The sequence below is a fragment of the Dicentrarchus labrax genome, unplaced genomic scaffold, assembly GCF_905237075.1.
Source record: "Dicentrarchus labrax unplaced genomic scaffold, dlabrax2021, whole genome shotgun sequence".
NCBI classification, from domain to species: domain Eukaryota; kingdom Metazoa; phylum Chordata; class Actinopteri; family Moronidae; genus Dicentrarchus; species Dicentrarchus labrax.
The window spans coordinates 23246875-23254996 of NW_026136712.1; the positions used below are offsets into that span (position 1 = coordinate 23246875).

The 8122-nt window shown below is 40.9% G+C and overlaps 1 long non-coding RNA gene across 6 annotated transcripts; it reads left to right on the forward strand.

Moving 5' to 3' along the window:
* The first annotated feature begins 951 nt into the window (after positions 1 to 951).
* Positions 952 to 6926, forward strand: LOC127373031 (uncharacterized). 6 transcript variants are annotated; one of them, XR_007886854.1, is made up of 5 exons: positions 952 to 1207; positions 1262 to 1390; positions 2800 to 2876; positions 4013 to 4699; positions 6781 to 6926. It is a non-coding gene; the product is annotated as an uncharacterized LOC127373031 (long non-coding RNA). The 6 variants fall into 6 exon arrangements; XR_007886855.1 differs by having other exon boundaries at positions 952 to 1189; positions 1226 to 1390; XR_007886853.1 differs by having other exon boundaries at positions 952 to 1189.
* Positions 6927 to 8122: the final 1196 nt, after the last annotated feature.

Consider the following 8122-nt stretch of genomic DNA (forward strand, 5'->3'; position numbering starts at 1 on the left):
TATCACGAAAATCCATGTCCAAGAGTCCATTTCCCCGGATGAGATGGTTTTTATTCGTTATTATTGTGCCTTGCATAAGCAAGCACAATACTACTCTTCCTCGGGCTTAGTTATTGTGCCTTGCATAAGCAAGCACAATACTACTATCCCTCTTGCTTAATTTTCTTATTATTCTTCCGTACGTTTTTCGGCGCGCTACTCCTCCCGGAGCTTTTGTCGCACATACACAAAAAAGGTATCAAAACGTGCGGCTCGGCCGGGAATCGAGTGCTATGACTTTTCTAAGAATTTCGCCAAACGGTTTGCCGATAAATCGCAAAAAACCGGTCCAAAAAATGAATGGGTGTGTATTGCGAGAACCTCCAACCGAAAAAAACTGCCAGAGTGCGTGACATCATCGCTAGAGTGTGGGGAGAGAGAAAAATTTGTCGAAAAATAAATTTGTAAACTGCTGTCATGGCCACAAATTTCACTGTACAGAAATAATTTATAGATAGAAACGTAGGTAAATTCGTTGGGGTCGCAGTGATACCACTGCTGAAGCTGTCAGACAAATAGTTTTGGCGGGAAACGCACTGATGCGCCAGCAACTCCCTCTCACGGCCCCATCTACTCCCATGTTAAAATGGAGAGGAGGATTCTTGAAACACGCTCGTTGAACCTCTTCTCTCTCAATCTCCCCAGGTCACATTTTTTAACTTTAGCCACTGAAACTCGGCAGTGCTATAGTCAACAAGATGACGACGCCCACGGTGTTTTCGGTTTTCATTTCGGTCGTTCCTGGCCATGCTTTTGAGGGGATTCGTTTTAATTGTTTTCTGTCTCTCTGAGGAGTTAGAGACAGAGAGAGAGCGCGCAGCTGCTGTGGGCTCCCCTGATTGCCATGACAACCAAAGCCTGCTCACACACACACACACACACACAGCTAGCTACAGAGAATGACAAGACATTAATAAGCTAGCTAGCTGGCTAGCTAAAGGTAATTAGCAGGTGGCTAACAAACAAACAATTTAAAGCTGAATGATTTTAATATTAACACAAAATAAGTTCAATACACCTTAAATATTTTACCCTACTATGAGCTGTTCCTTAATTTACATTAGCACTCCTTCAGGAGCATAATACAATTAAACACATTAACCAAAGCTAGCACTTAGCTAGCGATTAGCGCTTAGCTAGCGATTAGCATGTAGCTAGCGATTAGCATGTAGCTAGCGATTAGCAGTTAGCTAGCGATTAGCACGTAGCTAGCGATTAGCAGTTAGCTAGCGATTAGCACGTAGCTAAGCGCTAGCTTTGGTTTATGTGTTTATGTGTGCTAGCTCTAGCTAGCTAGCTAAAGAGAATGACATGATATTAATATGCTAGCGCTAGCTAAGGAGGATGACAGGTTATCAATATGCTATAGGGAGGATTACATGGCATTAATAAAAGGTAATTAGCGCACAGCTAGCGATTAGCGGTTAGCACGTAGACATGGTATTAACATATGGGCCAGAGCAAGGCACAATCAAAATTGCTTTAGGAATTTTCTAGTTATTGTGCCTTGCATAAGCAAGCACAATACTATTATTCCCCATACTTATTATAATATTTTATTCTTCCGTACGCTTTTTTCGGCGCGCTTCTTCTCCCGGAGCTTTTGTCGCACGTACACAAAAAAGGTATCAAAACGTGCGGCTCGGCCGGGAATCGAGTGCTATGACTTTTCTAAGAATTTCGCCAAACGGTTCGCCGATAAATCGCCAAAAACCGGTCCAAAAAATGAATGGGTGTGTATTGCGAGAACCTCCAACTGAAAAAAACTGCCAGAGTGCGTGACATCATCGCTAGAGTGTGGGGAGAGAGAAAAATTTGTCGAAAAATAAATTTGTAAACTGCTGTCATGGCCACAAATTTCACTGTACAGAAATAATTTATAGATAGAAACGTAGGTAAATTCGTTGGGGTCGCAGTGATACTACTGCTGAAGCTGTCAGACAAATAGTTTTGGCGGGAGACGCACTGATGCGCCAGCAACGCCCTCTCACGGCCCCATCTACTCCCATGTTAAAATGGAGAGGAGGATTCTTGAAACACGCTCGTTGAACCTCTTCTCTCTCAATCTCCCCAGGTCACATTTTTTTAACTTTAACCACTGAAACTCGGCACTGCTATAGTCAAAAAGATGATGACGCTCACGGTCTTTTCGGTTTTCATTTCGGTCGTTCCTGGCCATGCTTTTGAGGGGATTCGTTTTAATTGTTTTCTGTCTCTCTGAGGAGTTAGAGACAGAGAAACGTGCGCAGCTGCTGTGGGCTCCCCTGATTGCCATGACAACCAAAGCCTGCTCACACACACACACACACACACAGCTAGCTACAGAGAATGACAAGACATTAATAAGCTAGCGCTAGCTAGCTAAAGATAATTAGCAGGTGGCTAACAAGCAAACAATTTAAAGCTGAATGATTTTAATATTAACACAAAATAAGAACAATACACCTTAAATATTTTACCCTACTATGAGCTGTTCCTTAATTTACATTAGCACTCCTTCAGGAGCATAATACAATTAAACACATTAACCAAAGCTAGCACTTAGCTAGTGATTAGCGCTTAGCTAGCGATTAGCATGTAGCTAGTGATTAGCAGTTAGCTAGCGATTAGCACGTAGCTAGCGATTAGCAGTTAGCTAGCGATTAGCACGTAGCTAAGCGCTAGCTTTGGTTTATGTGTTTATGTGTGCTAGCTCTAGCTAGCTAGCTAAAGAGAATGACATGGTATTAATATGCTAGCGCTAGCTAAGGAGGATGACAGGTTATCAATATGCTATAGGGAGGATTACATGGCATTAATAATCTAGCGCTAGCTGGCTAGCTAAAGATAATTAGCAGGTGGCTAACAAACAAACAATTTAAAGCTGAATGATTTTAATATTAACACAAAATAAGTTCAATACACCTTAAATATTTTACCCTACTATGAGCTGTTCCTTAATTTACATTAGCACTCCTTCAGGAGAATAATACAATTAAACACATTAACCAAAGCTAGCGCTTAGCTAGCAATTAGCGGTTAGCACTTAGCTAGCAATTAGCGCACAGCTAGCGATTAGCTGTTAAATAGCGGTTAGCACGTAGACATGGTATTAACATATGGGCCAGAGCAAGGCACAATCAAAATTGCTTTAGGAATTTTCTAGTTATATTTATTATTATTCTTCCGTACGTTTTTCGGCGCGCTTCTTCTCCCGCAGCTTTTGTCGCACATACACAAAAAGGTATCAAAACGTGCGGCTCGATGAGGACATTAGTGCTATGACTTTTCTAAGAATTCCGCCAAACGGTTCGCCGATAAATCGCCGAAAACCGGTCCAAAAAATGAATGGGTGTGTATTGCGAGAACCTCCAACTGAAAAAAACCCCCAGAGTGCGTGACATCATCGCTAGAGTGTGGGGAGAGAGAAAAATTTGTCGAAAAATAAATTTGTAAACTGCTGTCACCGCCACAAATTTAACTCTACAGAAATAATTTATAGATAGAAACGTAGGTAAATCTGTTGGGGTCGCAGTGATACCACTGCTGAAGCTGTCAGACAAATAGTTTTGGCGGGAAACGCACTGATGCGCCAGCAACTCACTCTCACGGCCCCATCTACTCCCATGTTAATTTTAGAGGAGCAATCTTCAAAAACGCTTGTTGAACCTCTTCTCTCTCAATCTCCCCAGGTCACATTTTTTAACTTTTGCCACTAAAACTCGGCAGTGCTATAGTCAACAAGATGACGACGCCTACGGTGTTTTCGGTTTTCATTTCGGTCGTTCCTGGCCATGCTTTTGAGGGGATTCGTTTTAATTGTTTTCTGTCTCTCTGAGGAGTTAGAGACAGAGAGCGAGCGTGCGCAGCTGCTGTGGGCTCCCCTGATTGCCATGACAACCAAAGCCTGCTCACACACACACACAGCTAGCTACAGAGAATGACAAGGCATTAATAAGCTAGCGCTAGCTGGCTAGCTAAAGATAATTAGCAGGTGGCTAACAAGCAAACAATTTAAAGCTGAATGATTTTAATATTAACACAAAATAAGTTCAATACACCTTAAATATTTTACCCTACTATGAGCTGTTCCTTAATTTACATTAGCACTCCTTCAGGAGCATAATACAATTAAACACATTAACCAAAGCTAGCACTTAGCTAGCGATTAGCGGTTAGCACTTAGCTAGCGATTAGCGCAGAGCTAGCGGTTAGCACGTAGACATGGTATTAACATATGGGCCAGAGCAAGGCACAATCAAAATTGCTTTAGGAATTTTCTAGTTATTGTGCCTTGCATAAGCAAGCACAATACTACTCTTCCTCGGGCTTATTATAATTATTAAACTTATTATTATTCTTCCGTACGTTTTTCGGCGCGCTTCTTCTCCCGGAGCTTTTGTCGCACATACACAAAAAAGGTATCAAAACGTGCGGCTCGATGAGGACATTAGTGCTATGACTTTTCTAAGAATTTCGCCAAACGGTTTGCCGGTAAATCGCCAAAAACCGGTCCAAAAAATGAATGGGTGTGTATTGCGAGAATGTTCAACCGCTAGAGTGCGTGACATCATCGCTAGAGTGTGGGGAGAGAGAAAAATTTGTCGAAAAATAAATTTGTAAACTGCTGTCATGGCCACAAATTTCACTCTACAGAAATAATTTATAGATAGAAACGTAGGTAAATCCGTTGGGGTCGCAGTGATACTACTGCTGAAGCTGTCAGACAAATAGTTTTGGCGGGAAACGCACTGATGCGCCAGCAACGCCCTCTCACGGCCCCATCTACTCCCATGTTAATTTTAGAGGAGCAATCATGAAACACGTTCGTTGAACCTCTTCTCTCTCAATCTCCCCAGGTCACATTTTTTAACTTTAACCACTGAAACTTGGCAGCGCTATAGTCAACAAGATGACGACGCTCACGGTCTTTTCGGTTTTCATTTCGGTCGTTCCTGGCCATGCTTTTTAGGGGATTCATTTTAAATGTTTTCTGTCTCTCTGAGGAGTTAGAGACAGAGAGAGAGCGTGCGCAGCTGCTTTGGGCTCCCCTGATTGCCATGACAACCAAAGCCTGCTCACACACACACACACACACACACACACACAGCTAGCTACAGAGAATGACAAGACATTAATAAGCTAGGTAGCTACCTAGCTAAAGATAATTAGCAGGTGGCTAACAAGCAAACAATTTAAAGCTGAATGATTTTAATATTTACACAAAATAAGAACAATACACCTTAAATATTTTACCCTACTATGAGCTGTTCCTTAATTTACATTAGCACTCCTTCAGGAGCATAATACAATTAAACACATTAACCAAAGCTAGCACTTAGCTAGCGATTAGCGGTTAGCTAGCGATTAGCGCACAGCTAGTTATTAGCGCTTAGCTAGCGATTAGCACGTAGCTAAGCGCTAGCTTTGGTTAATGTGTTTATGTGTGCTAGCTCTAGCTAGCTACCTAAAGAGAATTAGAGGGTATTAGAAGACTAGCTAATTAATTAAAATGCTTTGCTTGCTAGAGAGGACAAGCTACTAATGTTCTAGTGCCATATAGTTAGACAGAACAAGGTATGAATGTGCTAGCACTCCCTACCTAGAGAGGACAAACGATTACTTTGCTAATTAAACGTCACAAAAGACACTGAAATTCTTAATTAGCCATCTATTTCAACTTGTTACACATGACACAAGTAATACAGATTCAGTAATGTAATAAAACATCAAGTTAGATTTATTTAGTGAGGAAGAACTCAGACTGTTGTAACTGCCTATGACTGCACAGTAAGAATAGTTTTCTTTCTTAATTATGTATTATTTATTAATATAAATATTGTTATTCATATTATTGAAAGCATTACTTATTATTGTTGTTATTATTATTACTATTATTATCATTATTATTATAACTACATACTTATTATTCCCACCATTGTGGTTATTACTTATTTAGTTACTTTAGCAATTTTAATTAAACCATGACGCTTCCTGCATTATCCCAGGACAATATTATGCCAAACTCCATTTAAGAAATACCATATATTAACAATTATTTGCGCTTACATAAAAGCACATAACTGTAGAAACACAAGAAAAAACTCATCATATCTCAACAGTCTTCTTGTTAATTCGGCATCAATATAATACATAAATACCAACTTTTTGGCCGACTTTGTCGCATCAACTCGTTATCAGCCTCACTATTTCAGTGGGAGAAGACCGTGGCAATAGATGAGAAAAACAAGATTTGTCATTAAAATACGTGGTTGTTAGTGGATCACGCAGACGCCGAATTAAACATGGGTGTCTCCCCTCATTGTACTGTAAACTACTCGGCAATGTCAGTAATGTATGGGCCAGTGTCACGGGCCAGAGCAAGGCACAATCAAAATTGCTTTAGGAATTTTCTAGTTTTCTTATTATTCTTCCGTACGTTTTTCGGCGCGCTACTCCTCCCGGAGCTTTTGTCGCACATACACAAAAAAGGTATCAAAACGTGCGGCTCGGCCGGGAATCGAGTGCTATGACTTTTCTAAGAATTCCGCCAAACGGTTTGCCGGTAAATCGCCGAAAACCGGTCCAAAAAATGAATGGGTGTGTATTGCGAGAACCTCCAACTGAAAAAAACCGCCAGAGTGCGTGACATCATCGCTAGAGTGTGGGGAGAGAGAAAAATTTGTCGAAAAATAAATTTGTAAACTGCTGTCATGGCCACAAATTTCACTCTACCGAAATAATTTATAGATAGAAACGTAGGTAAATTCGTTGGGGTCGCAGTGATACCACTGCTGAAGCTGTCAGACAAATAGTTTTGGCGGGAAACGCACTGATGCGCCAGCAACACCCTCTCACGGCCCCATCTACTCCCATGTTAATTTTAGAGGAGGAATGTTTAAAGGAGCTCGTTGAACCTCTTCTCTCTCAATCTGTCCAGGTCACATTTTTTAACTTTAACCACTGAAACTCGGCAGCGCTATAGTCAACAAGATGACGACGCTCACGGTGTTTTCGGTTTTCATTTCGGTCGTTCCTGGCCATGCGTTCGAGGGGATTCATTTTAATTGTTTTCTGTCTCTCTGAGGAGTTAGAGACAGAGAGAGAGCATGCGCAGCTGCTGTGGGCTCCCCTGATTGCCATGACAACCAAAGCCTGCTCACACACACACACACACACACACACACACACACACAGCTAGCTACAGAGAATGACAAGGCATTAATAAGCTAGCTAGCTGGCTAGCTAAAGATAATTAGCAGGTGGCTAACAAACAAACAATTTAAAGCTGAATGATTTTAATATTAACACAAAATAAGTTCAATACACCTTAAATATTTTACCCTACTATGAGCTGTTCCTTAATTTACATTAGCACTCCTTCAGGAGCAAAATACAATTAAACACATTAACCAAAGCTAGCACTTAGCTAGCGATTAGCGCTCAGCTAGCGATTAGCATGTAGCTAGCGGTTAGCTAGCGATTAGCACGTAGCTAGCGATTAGCGGTTAGCTAGCGATTAGCACGTAGCTAAGCGCTAGCTTTGGTTTATGTGTTTATGTGTGCTAGCTCTAGCTAGCTAGCTAAAGAGAATGACATGATATTAATATGCTAGCGCTAGCTAAGGAGGATGACAGGTTATCAATATGCTATAGGGAGGATTACATGGCATTAATAATCTAGCGCTAGCTGGCTAGCTAAAGATAATTAGCAGGTGGCTAACAAGCAAACAATTTAAAGCTGAATGATTTTAATATTAACACAAAATAAGTTCAATACACCTTAAATATTTTACCCTACTATGAGCTGTTCCTTAATTTATATTAGCACTCCTTCAGGAGCATAATACAATTAAACACATTAACCAAAGCTAGCACTTAGCTAGCGATTAGCGCATAGCTAGCAATTAGCGCTTAGCTAGCGATTAGCGGTTAGCTAGCGATTAGCACATAGCTAGTGATTAGCACGTAGCTAAGCGCTAGCTTTGGTTAATGTGTTTATGTGTGCTGGCTCTAGCTAACTAGCTAAAGAGAATGACATGATATTAATATGCTAGCGCTAGCTAAGGAGGATGACAGGTTATCAATATGCTATAAGGAGGATT